The sequence below is a fragment of the Aethalodelphis obliquidens genome, unplaced genomic scaffold (assembly GCF_003676395.1).
Source record: "Aethalodelphis obliquidens isolate GAN/ISIS:26980383/991018 unplaced genomic scaffold, ASM367639v1 scaffold29, whole genome shotgun sequence".
Lineage (NCBI taxonomy): Eukaryota > Metazoa > Chordata > Mammalia > Artiodactyla > Delphinidae > Aethalodelphis > Aethalodelphis obliquidens.
This window is the reverse complement of record NW_020837973.1, coordinates 20,445,797-20,461,559: the sequence shown is the minus strand read 5'-3', so window position 1 is coordinate 20,461,559 and position 15,763 is coordinate 20,445,797.

Here is a 15,763-nt window from a genome sequence, read left to right as displayed (position 1 = left end):
AGGGTCAGTTGAGTTTTATAATTGGGATAAAAATTATTTAACAGAATTGGTTTTATTCTGAAAATGTAAAGGAAGTGTGACTGATGATTAAATGTCCACAAAGATAGCCTGTCTTATTTGAACTCCCCCTTGAGTGAGAAAAAGAAATAAAGTCTCAGTGTGAAGTCTCATATGCCTGATTCCTGCTGACTCTACTAAATGTTGTGCAGGGTAAACACACATCACCGATTCTCTCCTTTCAGTAAAAAAAAAAAAATTCTGATGATACCCTAAATAAAAGACAAATAACAGGAAAACCTTAATAAGTCAAAATTTTATTTCAAAATAAATCTCTATAGGGATTTCTTTGTTCTCTCTCTCTGTCTCTCTTTCTCTCATTGATATAATTAGAAAACTAATACCTGAACAAAATGTATAGCAAAATCATTACTTTTATTAAACTTTGGCATCTGTATATATATCAGGTTAAATTCTAGTTGCAAGGCAATAGAAATAAATGATGTAGACTCTGACCTCAAAACTATATCTAGTGGGAAGGCAGACAATGAACCAAGTATTACAGTGCAGTGTCAAACACTATGAGAATTTTTCTTAGGGTATGTATCAGAAGGGGATGGCTCATCTACTGTCAAACACGAGAGATTTGGGGGTAGTGAACAATTAATACCACAAATATGAAAACCATTTTTAATTATTTGGAAATTAATTAAACTTTACACACATGGTTATTGTGTGCCCTAGAACCCATAAAATTAAAATTTTATGTATACATACATAAAATTATGTGTATATTATGTGTACATTATGGGATTTTTACATGCAAATTTTTATATTTATATTATGTATGTATACACAGAAACACACACACACATGCACCACACTCTCATGATTTAGTCCAAGCTTTGATCTGCAGACCACGTCGACATGAAGAATTTGAGTTACTTGACCAATGTGTCATAGCTGTTGCAAATTACCACTGACATATCTTTCTCCAATGGCAGTAATCTTTCTCCAGGGGAAACCTGCCTGATCAGGCACATAATTCCCTGACTCCTAAAGAAAAAGACTAGGAAGCACTGAGATGGAGGATACAATAGCTGAATTAGACTAAATAGTGAGGTTGAAGAAGATCCACAAGGTGCAGCTATTGAGTTAAATGTAATATCAAGAATGAGAACGTGTTGGAAAGGATTTAAATTCTAATTATTGGTCACATTCTTTATCTCAGATTAAATTCTGTAAAGGGCTGCCCAGCATTCTGCTAATTCTTCCTGACAAAGTGAGGCCTGGACTCCAAACCATTATTCTAGTATTCAGGGCTCTATACAGTAGCCATGTGAGAATTGCCACAAATAAATGCTCCTGGAATTCCTGTGATAAAGAGGGAGTTATTCTGCTGAGCTGATGATGACTTTATAAAGGAACAGGTTTGAATTAGAATGTATAAACTGATAGATGCCTAAAAGCAGGCTTAGGGAGAAAAACATAAGGTGACTTGGGTCTGATATTTCAGATTAAAATACCCTATTTTCTTATGTTTGAATCCAATTTCCAAATTATTATTTTCAGCTTTAGCAGTCACATAAATAAGATAAAGAAACACTAGGAAGTGAAGGTTTGCCAATCTTTCACCCTAAAATATCATCTTTGAGAAACTGCTTTCGAGAGACTTTGGCATTTCAAGTTTAGGTCTTATTTGGCAGTACTGCTCTCTTCTGTACATTGTTCCAGGAAAGTGTGGAGTTTAAGGAAATGGAATTTTTATACGCTTTTTATCCCCTTGCCTACTGATGCACTGATATTTTGGCACCCTAGTAAGATCACAGAGCTTTTCTGCAGTGCATTTTATTTTTAGGAAACTCCAGTAGCTTTATCTGCTTCTGTCATCTTTCATACAGGTGACAGACAGACAGACAGACAGACACACACACACACACACACACACACGAAGAAAGTAGAGAAAATCCCTCTTTTTTGGATGTACTTTTAAGGAGTCACAGAGTTTTCTTTCTTATACTAGGTAAAATCAGGTTCAAAATCCAGTCCAGAGTTCCAGTAAGGCTCATACTCTGACAAGCTTCATCACTGGTGGATTTAGAATGTATCATTGCAACTTTGCTATTTTATTTAAATAACAATCCCTCAAAGGAATTTACTAGTAATAAAAATAATTAAGACTTATATAACTTCAGCTCTCAAGACCTTATTCAATTATTTTTTTATTTCATACTGCCTCTTATTGATACAAGTTTATGAATGTAGTGAAGGAATATCTATGAACTGTGTGTGAGATTTAAGCCCACTCACTTTAATTCCAAACTATTTTATTACCCCTCCCCACAAAAAAAACCATGTGGTTAGAACAAAGACGCTCTTAACAAAACTTGACACTGACACTGGGTCAAAATTATACTTCAAAGCACCCTCCAATTTCCCCAAAGACAGGAAATTGGAAAGAAATGAGAGGGAAGATTTAGCAATTCAATAAGTGGGAGTGGGAACCTCTTTCCCACAGTTTCCAAAATAATAAGGACTCTGATTTCAGACACATAGAAAGTGCTCTAATGCAATTTGTTAGATCAATAAAAAATGAATTAATAAATGTTATGCACAAAGAGAATTTAAAAAGAACAAGGCTCAACCCGATCAAAACTGCGGGCTCATACCTTTGAACAATAATCTCTGAGTACTGAGGCGACTCTTTCTTTAATGAAGTGCTTGTCAGTCTCTGTCCAATAAATACCTTCTAAGTACAGCAAGCCGATGCCTGGCACAAACTGTAGTACTATTTATCAATTATTTATATATTTTCATTTTTTTGAAAACTCCTAAATCAGCAAACAAACCACAGGAGTTCCTGTAGCTTTAATGGAGTTCCCATCAGCCTTTAAATTTTAGGCAGAATTCCTCCTGTGAGACCAGCCAAACCTCAACTATGAAATGCATTTTATCCTAATACAAGAATGACCCAGCACAAAGCATTATGTTTCAGACAGGATACTTTGTTGAAAGAGGAATTTGATTTTAGATAATTAAGTATAAAATAATTTAAAAGAATATTGGGGAGTTCAAAATATCTTTGGAATGACTGCCAGAAAATGTTTAAGTGTAAACGTTCAGATACAGTGTCGAGAACCACAGGCAGATCTACTTGAAGAAATCACCACCGCAACCAGGACCACCACAGGTCCGCGGGGTGTACTGCTACCAGGATTTTAACTTGATTTGCAATCTGTGATGCTGTCAGCATTCACACCACTGCTGCTTCTTCAGGAACCTCATGATGCAACCAATGAGTTCTTCATGATCCACAAGCTTCTACAGTTACCTTTGTTGACGAAGTTGATTAACATGGAGGTGCCTTCCCCAAGAAGCTCATGTTTGAACTAAATCTTTACCTGAGTAAATCTGATTGGTTAGACCTAGATCATGTGCCTGTGACCAGGATGAAAAGGAAGCAGTAGAAGAACATTTTGGGGGTCTCCTTTGAGGAGAAAGTGCTCATATGCTTGCATAATTCCCAACCACGATAAGGTGTTCCAAATTTATTGAAAAAATAGAAACTGTAATGGAAATCTGGCACATTTGCCAAAACCAATTAGTTTTAAGATTTTATTACAATCATAATACAGAGAATTTTCATGTGTCAAGTCAATACAGTCATCCATAATAACTAATCAGTATTATTCCTACCACCACTACTAACTTGCATTTATATAATCATTTGCAATTAATATAACATTAATTAACTTCACATTTTATTTTCCCAATAACCTTGAGAAATAGAACATGGAACCAAGGCTAGAGCTCAGATCTCATTTCCTGTAGCACAGCAGTTCTCAAGAGTTGGACCAAGTACACTTGGTGTGCCCAAGATGCTTTCAGGAGATCTTTGAGGTAAAACTATTTCCACAATGATACTACACTGATATTTGCTTTATTTACTCTTCTGATATTTTATCTCATAGTGCAGAAGCAATAATGGGTAAAACTGCTAGTGCCTTCATACAAACCAAGTAGTGAAGACCAAATTGTACTACCAGTCTCATTCACCTTCACACAATCAGAGGGAGAAAAGAATTATTATTGTTGAAGCAGCAAAAAATGATTAATTTTATTAAACAGTGGCCTTTGAAAGTTATGTTATTTAGGCTAGTATATATTGTATTAATGTTGCTTTTTAAAAATGAATTGATCAATATTTTTAAATCTCTGTGTTAATTTCTCATGCACTAAATATTAAGCTACAAGCCATAATACAAAATTCTTTGTGGTCCTCAACAAATTTTAAGAGTACAGAAGTGTCCTGAAACAAAAAAAATTTGAGAATGTCTCTCCTAGCCTTTCATTAAGGGTTCTACTTCCTGTAATTTATGCATTTTATAAAAAGTAATTATAACAAAAATCTTCAGCATGTTTTTAAAATACTTGAAGTCAGATTCTCGTCTCTGTCATCGTGGTCAAATGCAATGCCTAATATTTACGGTGTCGTCAAATAGGCACGACACAGGATAGCTGTTCAATACATGTCAAAAAGTAAAATTGATGATGCTTAAAATGGGGAAGAAGGTAAGTTTAATAAAATAGTGCATTATTTTATTAATATTTTATATATATTTAAATTATGGTAGTAGTGATTATAATTTGAAAAAAAAATCCAAAGAGGAAAATAACAAAAGCAAAAAGCAGTTATTTAAATAAAACAGAGCACTGCCGTGCCTTTTCCCTCACATGTCAGCCATTACTGAAGCTTTTATTCTCCAGTTGTGTCTTTAGCTGCATGCCATGGAAATGAATTTCTTATTTACTTCACTAGAGTACTTTTATAATGAAACAATTAACAACCCACAAATTGTTAATTCCTTGTTAGTATGAAACCATCTGGTGTCAAATTCTCTATGCCGGGGGGGATTTGAAACAGACATGCTCCCCACAACTTGTTCAGCATTAATCACCAGTGAAACCTGATGACAATAACCTTCTGTTTTTAGAAAAGCAGCTATTGTGTTAGACAGTTCTTTTTTTTTTTTTTTTTGGTACAATGTTTATTTCACTTGAACCTATATTGGAATTTTATTAAATTGCTTGTGTCAGGGGCAATGATAACAAACATTTTAGAAGCTTTGCAAGGTACAGTACAGGAGATGCTTTATATTTATCTGTAGGCACATGCAGCATAATCTTCTTCCCAGCATAATGTTTTAGAGTACTTCTTACATTTAAAAAATATCTAAAATTTATTAACTTACATGCTTCTAGTGTGACTAAAAGTAAAATGTTAGGAAGCATGAAAATAACAAAAATTTAATTTTGATTATGTAATTATGCATATAAAAGGTCATCTGAATCTTGGTCAACCTTTTAGATACATCATAAAAAAGACATGTGACATTTGCGTCATTTCATTGTTCTTCACATTTTATTTTCCCACCTAAATTTTTGTTCACCGTGGTTATCATGTTGACCCAGTTACATATTCCTTAATGATTTCTGAATATCCATTGGTCCAGATATTTTCACCTTTCCCTATGGAACTGGTGAGAGGTTCGGATAATTTGGGAAGTCACGACTGTCAGTGCAGAAGGAATTGCTTTTTCTATTACAGGCACAATTTGACAACCTTGCTTGAATTTCTGGAAAAGACGGTGGTTATAAAAATCATTCTTAAAAATCCCCTTACCTGCAACTCACTTCAAAAGAAGAAGCAAAAAGAAGGAAATACTATTTACAAGGAAACTCAGAAATTTATTATATTATAAACATTAAACAGCATCTTCTATTTGCAATATAATATAAGAAAAATGAAATAAAAAGGATTTCAGATTAACCCATAATTTTTCTATAACAAATGAAAGTGCAAAGTCTTAGGAGGTGGCGCAGAATTCAAAGCACACTACATCTGTCTATCTTGTAGCTTGGTGGAGTATGGGTTAGAAGCAGGCCAAGCTGCAGAGAGGGCAGGCAGGATACTCTACTGTTATCAGCAGTAGTGAACAAGCCATAATAAACACCATCCTGCCAAAATGGACATGAAAAACATGGCTCATATCTCGCTTCTTACCTTGGAGGAATGAGGCCTGGAGATAGGCTATCTTTGCAGCTGTGTAACAAATCTCATGGAAGAGAAGAGCAGGTGATGGAACACAGCGCCAAACGTTTATAACAATTTCACTGCATGGATGTGTCTCTTCTTCCAAGATAAGCCACCTATTACCTATACGTGACAGTCCCAAGAAGAGCCCTATGAAATATATGTCCTCTGATCCTATCCAGCTAGATGTCCCCTCTCCCCAGAAATCATCTGCATGGAGTTTAGCCTTGCCATTTTCTTCTTTTCCCAACAAGTGTGAATATCAAATTTCTTACCCCCAAACCTCCTGGAAAATGTAGTGGAGGACAGAGAGGGAGATGGAAATGGCATATGTCTGGAATGACTACACGGTAACGCTTTCTTTTTTTAGTTCTCTTTGTGTTTGAGCAGAAGTACTGCATCTGCTCTTCATTTGGAAGTTTTACCAGGTGTATTAGCTTTCTATAGCTGCTGTAAAAAATTGCCACACACTTATTTATTGGCTTCTAACAGCACAAATTTATTATCTTACACTTCTCTAAGGCACAAGTCAGTCGCAGGTCTTAGTGGGGTCAAAAAAAGGTGTCGGCAAGATTGCATTCCTTTCTGAGGGCTCTAGGGGAGAATCAGTTTTCTTGTCTTTTCTAGCTTCTGTAAGTCACTTGGATTCCTTGACTCATAGCCCTTTTCCTCCATCTTCACAGCCAGCAATGTTGCATCTCTGACTACTTTTCCATAGTCAGATCTCCTTCTGTCTATCGCTAGGAAAGTCCCAGGTGATTAGACTAGGCCCACCCAGCTAATCCAGGATGATCTCAAAGATCCTAACAATCAAATCTGCAAAGTCCTTTAGCCATGTAATGTAGTATTCACAGGTTCTGGGGATCAGAACTTGGACATCTTGGGGAGTTATTATTCTACTCACCATACCAGAGGAATATTCTCTTGTTTTTGCCTCTGAAAACAAACTTCATTTTACTTTATTTCCACAAAATATCTCTGTATTTTCAGATTTACTTATAAATCTTTTTGCTTAGCCTGCCTTGGCAAATGCTGATTCTTCCTAGTCACACAATGGCTGATCCATCTTTAACTTCAGGTAGAAAGAAGGGAGGGGTAAAGGGGTTAGGAGATAAAGGTACATGCCAATACCCAAAGGTATCTCCCTCCCTTATAAGACTATCATGGGAAATACCCTTAGCAAAATCAGCAAAATTAAACAGTAAAATTGTGATTGATTGATTTTAAATATCTCCTTGTATAGTTCAGTTGAGCTCTCAAGTTTATTTTCCTTCATAAGTGGTGATGCAAATGGCTATGAAACTTAAGAACATTAAGTTTGATATGTACATTTTTAATTTGCTCGACTGTGATGATTCAATGATTTACAAAGTTTGTATATTAAAGACTACATTTCACAGACACTCCTGTACCAAAGATGTCAATCTACTAAATATCTACTGACAAACTCAGATAAAATGTGACCTCCTCAGAGGTTTCCTTTCTGAAACTCCACTAGCTTCTCAATCTCTATTTTATTACTCTTCAGAGGATGCTTCTCTATCAAAAATTATACTTTGCTTATTTAATCATTACCTTTCCCATCCATGGTCCAAAATTTATTTATTCCAGTTACATATAAAAACAGCAACCCCTTTATACTCCATATTTGTGAATGATTGTTCATTTCCTTTCTTTGGAAATAGAAATAAACAAATTAACTGATAGAAGATCTTAAATTTTTAAATAGGAAAATTTCATTTTATTGTAAAAATTTGCTAGGATAACATGATTTCCAATTTCTTAAAATAACTTTCCTTTTAAAAATGTTTGTTTGCTCTTTATATTAATACCATATAATGAAGAGATAGATGTCTGACTACTAAAACTACTTCAAATAAAAAAGTGATTGATGTATGATTGGATCTCCATGTTCAATCATTTCTAAAACATACTGTAATGTCATAAAAGGGCAAGTCATAATGTTATAAAAGGAATTCCCCTACTTTGAAGCATATGTCTAGTTAGAGAAAATACAGAAATCTTCTCTTCTATTTAACATTGTGGGTTCACATTATATTTTACCTATGATAGGGAGAAAGAAATCTTATCACTAAAACAAAAGGATAACATTTCCATAATGCCTATAAGTTGTGTGATATTTTATTGAAAATGGAATAATGAGTAATTAACTAGAAATGACTGGTATTTAACTTCCTCATTGTCTTGAAATTGATTCCACATTGTTTTTTGCTGGTTTCTAAGGAACAAAAATAGGGCTTAGAACTCTGTTGATGTTCACATCATCTGTAAACTGCAGTCTATAGGAGAGCATAAAGGTAAGAACTTCTGACCAAGGACACAGGCCTTGTGAGAAAATAAATTCCATTAAAAAAGTGCTAATGAAGGTTAGGTAATATTCAGAGTGCTGTCACAATTGAACAGAGTGTGCCTTGGGCTTAAGGAAACTACAGTATGCAAATTTCATAAAATTTATGAATTGCATAAAATTTACATATTCTAGAATACAGTGTTCCAGGGTGTTCATTTTCTTTTCACCCTAATTTCCTCTCTTCCCCAAAATCTAAAACATTCCAAGTGCTGAATACAGTATATAAAATATTAGCCCTGAGACCACACACAATATGTATGAGAATTATCAAAAATCGCCCATATAAATACAGAGAAAAATAAATGCAATTCTACTCAGAATAGTTTTGATAAAAGATTAGGCCCAGAAAGAACTGCGTCTCTTCGAAGATAAGTAAGCTGAAGAGAACACACAGCCAAAAAAATGAATCTTACATAATTCTTTTTCAAGTGCAGAAAAAAATGGGAGAAGGGAAATGTCAGACACTATAGAGATGAATAACATGTGTTGGATATATTGCAACAGAAATAAAATGAAATTGCAGGCTAAAACGACTCATCCTCTCAGGAATTCTCAAAAAAAAACCCACTCTTTCAAACAAGGAGTGATAAAGTAATATAATGCAATGAAAAGAGAATTTATGAAAGGAATTAAGATGGGAATGTTATTTCACAATTTGTGAACATGATTAGGAACAGCAAAGACCAGAATTGAACCACCAAAACAGATCACATTGAGAACCTGTCAGAAATATCTTTCAAAGGTTTGAGAAAAAAATACAAATTAATTAAAGTCATAAAAACAAAATTATAATTAAGGAGCATAACCAATGGAAAACATAGAGATTGTTGGTGTTCCTGACCAAGAGAAATAACAACAAAAACAGCAAATCAAAATTTTAAGGAAGCTTTTCTAATTTGAATGAAACCATGAATATTAAACTTCTTCTGAGAAAAGCAAAAAGCAAAGAGAAAAAAGGGTAGATAGATGATAGAGAAATAAATAGGTAGGTAGATATAGTTAGGTATATAGTAGATAGATAGATGATAGATAGAAAAATGAACTTGGTAAAGTTACCAAACTTAAACTTTAGAAAGAATCTTTAAAAATTCAGAGATCTGGGCTTCCGTGGTGGCGCAGTGGTTGAGAGTCCGATGCAGGGGATACGGGTTCGTGCCCCGGTCCTGGAAGATCCCACATGCCGCGGAGCGGCCGGGGCCGTGAGCCATGGCCGCTGAGCCTGCGCGTCCGGAGCCTGTGCTCTGCAACGGGAGAGGCCACAACAGTGAGAGGCCCGCATACGGGGGAAAAAAAAATTCAGAGATCTTTTCAGAAGAACCTGGTCACCTGTAAAGCAAAACATAAAATCATGCCTTTCTTCAACCGTCTAATGGAGGTATTAAATGCAGAACTCAAAGGAGCAGAGCCTGCAGATTTCTGAGGAAGGGAAGATTGAGATTAATTAATTATATATTAAGGCAAGTCATATTCGTGACTGAAGAAAACAGGAATAAAAATTTAGGAAAACCTTTGATTCCTAAAAAGTCAATTGGGAAAGTTAAGCCAGTCAATAAGTAGGTATATATCTCAATAATGAAAACATAAAATGGTGAAGCAATTTAGAGAAGTCAATGAATTTAGAAATAAAATCAATTTTAAATAATCTACAATTTTATGGTTTCACAACACATTAATTTTTAATAAAAAATTAATTAACATTTTTGGACTGAAAATAAAGCCCAAGACTATGACCCTCCCCAAAAAAAGAATGATTTTGGATGAGTTGGAGAAGGAAGAATATGAAATATGTATTCCTACTTCACTTAAGAATGCCAATTATTAATGTTTATTTCTGGACACGGAAAGTTAAAAAACAATTATAACTTATTTATATATGTCAGTTCTCTTAATAGAAAACTGACTTTATAACTCATAAGTTACAAAAGGTGAAAGTAAGATTTAGTAACATGGGAAATACATAGAAAATATTGAGACATGAAACATAGAAAAAAGTCAAACGAACACATTTTACATTGTATAGGATAAACTTACCTCTTAAGAGGAAAAAGACTCACTTTAGGAGACCAAAAATAAGTTTGACTACATATCCCACATCAAAATCTAAAGGACTCTATAAAGTTAAAATTAAGAAAAACATCAACAGATTTAGGCAAATAAAAACCTTAAAAATCTGGCATTACAATACTTATTTCCAATAAATTTCAATTAAAATTAAAAGTACATGTGATATTTCTTTAAAATGATTTCAGGAGCAAACTACAGTGAAGTTGTGAGTATTGGTGGAACAATACATAGATATATAGATGTATGTAAAAATGTTTGAAACTCACAGAGTTACTGATAGGAATAGAATATGATGTTAAACATACATAAACCAGCTCTGTCCTTTAAATATCAAAGTGATTCATAATAACAAGTATACAGAAATCTGAAAAAAATGTAATCATTGTAATTTTTGTGAGTATATTAACTTTATTTACCCTACAAATATCAAATACATCTTCTTTTTGCCTGCTATGGGATATTTTCATAACTCTCCCCCATTAATTTCTGCTCATAATTCTATAACTATAATTATTAAGATCTTTGTCTTCTTATCTTTAGAATTTTAAAGTTTTATTATTTCAATTTTTTTCCTTGAATTCCATTTTCTCTTACTTTATAATTTGTATAGTTACACTCAGGAAATGTAGGTTCCAGAGCTGACAGCCTTGGAGAAGGCTGAGTCCACAATTATAAAAAATGCCTAAAGATTTTCTTCCTCATCTGTTCCAGCAGTACCTCTCCAATTATAATGGTACCCAACTGATGTGCCTTCAGTTCTAAATTATTATGTTACCTTGTACATAGTGGTATTAAAAAAACATCTGTTGAATGAATTAACAAACCAATATGTGTGTGGGTGTGCATATATGTTTGTCTTCCTGTCAAACACCATGTATTTTCCTTATGAAGATTTGTTTTCTAAGTGGCATAGTCTCCAGATTTATAAGTACGGAATGAGGTGGTGGGGAGAAAGGCCTGGGATCCGTGTGCTCAGTTGCTGGAGCCCATGCTAGCTGTGTAGTTATTTCATTTGAGTCGTCTTCTAGGCACTACCTGGGGTTTATTGAGGAACAACTTAGTTTTGAAACATCTAGCAGACATTCATGGGAGGAGGCAGATTACAGACTGTTTACTCAGGCTTCCAGCAACAATTGTCAAGCAGCCATCCTCTAGTATGCTCATTTCTGTTTGGGTGTACATCCTTTGTCTGCAGGACTGCAAAGATTTCCTGGTGGGGTCTCCTCAGTTTCTTTGCATATCTATGAAGTAAAAGGAGGCACTGGCTAGAGTTACGAATAAGTCTAATATTTTGAAAAGATGTGATATGACTACTGAAAGGTTGGGCTGATCTGAAAGGATTCTTATCAAGACCCACTCAAAATTATTGAACATAAAAAAGAAGCTTGTATAGTCATTTTAAACTTCAACCATGAGCCTCGCTCCTCTCCAAGAGGACTTTGTCACAATGTTGCTTCAGTTTAGCTTATCTGACTCCCTGGCTTTCAAATGACTTTCAAATGACCCCCACAGGACAGGGGAAAAGTAACTGAGAAGTTCAGAGTATTTATGGCTCACATCATCTTTTTGATATTTCCTGGGGTTCTTCCCCAATTAAATTACTGTTTGCTTATTTGGAGTCATCAATTGAATAAGTCACTTTCTCCACTTGGAAGACACTAATACAAACTAGTTAATTGTACAATGACCAATTGCACAGGACATCCACACTGACAAAGTGGTAGTTTTTATAACCTTCGTTCTCAAATTTCTCCTCTTCATGTACCAAAGATCCTTACCACAGTCCACAAGAGTACTCTAAATCTGCTAGTTCACACAAATCTGCAGTTCCTAGGTAGCTAATTTGGTCTAGAAAGAGTGACGCTTGAACTATCTCCAAAATCTAACTATGATACTTGGTTCTGGGTGAGATCTAACTGCCCATTATTGATTAGACTTATAAAATGACAATGAGAGCTTAAACTAAGAAGCCTTGTTGCAACTAATTTTCATAACTTATTCAGCAACTTCATTGTTCATCAGAATTGCTCAGCTTTCTCTCATGGAATATGTATGGAAGAGATCAAAAAGTTAAACACCTTAATGAGATATATGTTCTTTTAGTACAGGGGTTGGCAAACTTTTTTTGTAAAGGGTCAGATAGTCAATATTTTAGACCTTGTGGGCCTTACAGTCTCTTGGGCGAGGGCTCAAAGTGTGCTAGCGTTCAAAACCAGCTAGAAACAATATGTGAACGGTTGGAAATGGCTGTGTTCCAATACAGTTTTAACTCTGGACATTAAACTTTGAATTTCAAATAGTTTTCATGTATTACAAAATATTCTTTTTCTGAATTTTTTTTCAACCATTTGACAGTGTAAATTTCCATATACAAATGGGCAGAAGGTGAGATTTGGCTAACAGGGTATAGTTTTCTGACCTTTGCTATAGTATATAAACTTCAAGATATATCTTAGAAAATACTCATAGTCCAAAGTTCAATCTGTTTTTCTCCTCTGCCCATAAGCAAAAAGCACTGATGGAATAAGTGGGAACTGGCCACTCTGCTCTGTCAACCCCAGGCTAAAAATCCACGAAGCTCCTTGGCTCACACTTTAAAAATCTGTTCCAGTTCTAATTCAGGTCCCTGACAACTTGGATGTGATTTGCCTTCGTTCTTTATCCCTCCTGTCAAGGCAATGGCTCTCTGCATGCTTTCTTAGCCACAGTTGGAGAATCTGCTAGTGTTCACTTATTCCATATTCCATAGAGGGGATAATTAACTAAGACTCAGAATAGCAAGCAAGTTTGACAGTGCCCTTCTTGGAACCAATGAGGAATGGGAGGTCTGCTTTTATTTAAGCCAGATATAAAGGAGAAATGTACATGATCTTAAATATATACATATTTTTAAACTAATACGTGCACCAAGTTTAAAAAGTAAAAAGATCCTAATAAGATGTAAGTGAACCATCCACCTACACTGAAGTCCTGATTATTATATTATTTTTGTATTATATTATTATTTTATTTTTTTATCTGGTATTTACTTCCACTTTTTAATGGTAATGCTTGCCTTGCTATTTTATTTAACATCGCTGAGCATAATCTCTTGACTTGCTATTATGGTTTAATCAGCTCAAATACAACACTGTGTCCTGCTTCTGCCTAATATATTGCAGTTTTTGGCTAAATTGATATTTAGCATTTATAATATTATGACCAAATAAATATCATTTACTTGGAGTCAAGTGATTCACTATATTTACATTTGCTCAGTTCTATAGTGTTTTCATTTTCCCTAGAATCAATTACCTCTCAGTTATATGTTCATTTCTCTATGTACCTATTGATAATTCTTCACACTGTCCAAGAGTTTCAAATAGCCTCTCAATACAGTACTCTAAACTAAAAACCCTCCCCATACTCTGTTCACTACATGCACGTTTTTCCCCCGCCTTGTGAGCCTTTTGTTTTCTTGCTCAAATCTGGGCCAACTATGCACGCAAGGATGCTCCAGTTCCCCTGAATCTCATTCTGATGAATCTCCTTACCATTTTCCTTTGTAAAATGCTCTGTTTTCAGAATCTGAAATTTTCCTTTTCCGAGGTTTAAGTACTGTTTTTTTGTGGATTTCACCATCCTAAAAAAGAGGTCAGAGGAGTGAAATTTTTGGTGACTTGCTTATCGAAAAATTTCTTTATTCCATTCTCAAAGTTGATGAACTATTTAAGTATATAACGCATGATTAAAATTAATTGTCCCTCAAAAATTTGAGACATTTTTCCATTTTCTTTTAGCTTTCAATGTTGCTTTTAGGATTCTTCTGTTCAAAAATTTCTGTGATCACCCCTCCTGTGTTTTTTTCTTACTATTAAAGCTTTCTCTCTCTTTCTCTCTCTCTCTCTTTCTCTCTCCCTCCCTCCCACTTTTAATTTAACAGTTATATGCCATACTGAGAATTTTTTGCATCCATTATGCTGAGCACTTATACATATAGAAATATATGCAAATTTATGCTGGGGATAATCGTTACATTATTTCTGTGATATCTTTTTTTTAGTTTTTCTTTTCTTTATGGAATTTCGATAAGGTGCATGTTTGAATTCCTATACTGATTCTCAATTTTCTTATATTTTCTCTCCTGCTATTCTCTTTTTTGCTTGTCTTTTACTTGCAAGGGAACTTCATTATCTTTATCCTTCTACTTTCCTACCTTATACTGAAGTTATGATTTTTTAAATTTATCTTACTTTTAATTTCTAAGAGCTCCTTTAATTTTCTGATTTTTCCTTTTTATAGCATCTTAGATTTGATTCTCTTTCAGACTATTACTTTTAAAATAAATTCCCATCTCTTTTTTGCACTTTGCCTATTTCATCTGAGTTCCTTTGCTTCTGTTCATTTTATTTGTGGTCTTATGGTGGCTTCTGTTCTCAGAAGTCTAGTGATCCTGGGAATCTCATACACATTCAGCCACGAAACAAGACAAAGCTGATAGAAATGTCTACTTAATTCGAGAAAAATCATCTTTAAATGGAAGTTTCTTTCCTAAAAATTTCTTATAACTGAAAGCTGGTAGTGCTGAATGTTAGAATATGGAAGAAATGAGAAAATTTTAGTTAAATGTGAAATCTTAGAGGCTGGGTAATAGACTATACTACTACTATAATTATACCTACTTGCTTGTTACCATGTATAAAATGGGTATTTTAGATTTTATTTACAGAGACCATTTTTCTTCACCTCATCCTTGGTTGAATTGCCTCAGATCCCACATATACCCGTAATTGTACTATTTTTTGAACACTGTAAAGATGAAAAGTGGTGGATTTTTATATCTGCATTAGTAATGTTTTACTTTCAAAAGCTACCCTGAAGTTGAGTTGATCTCCAATAATTTGAAAGAACATTTTATTACTATGTATTGGTAATGTCTGTTTTTATAAATATACTCAGTTTTATATTCTTCCTTTTTAAGCAAATGTGACAATTCCTTATGTACTTTTGATTTTAATACAACTGTTAGGCAAATAAACAAAGAATAATAATATATAAAGTTTACTATATTTATGGCAAACTTTTGGGTTCCTTGTAGGAATACATTTAATTTCACTTGATCCAAGGGTCATGTGCTATTTTTATTGTTACCTGCACTTTACAGATAGGGAATCTGAAAAAAAAAGAGAAAAGTAATATGCCCAAACTCTATAGAAAGTAAGTAGCAGAACTTGGGTTTGAACTTGAGCTATTGGGAT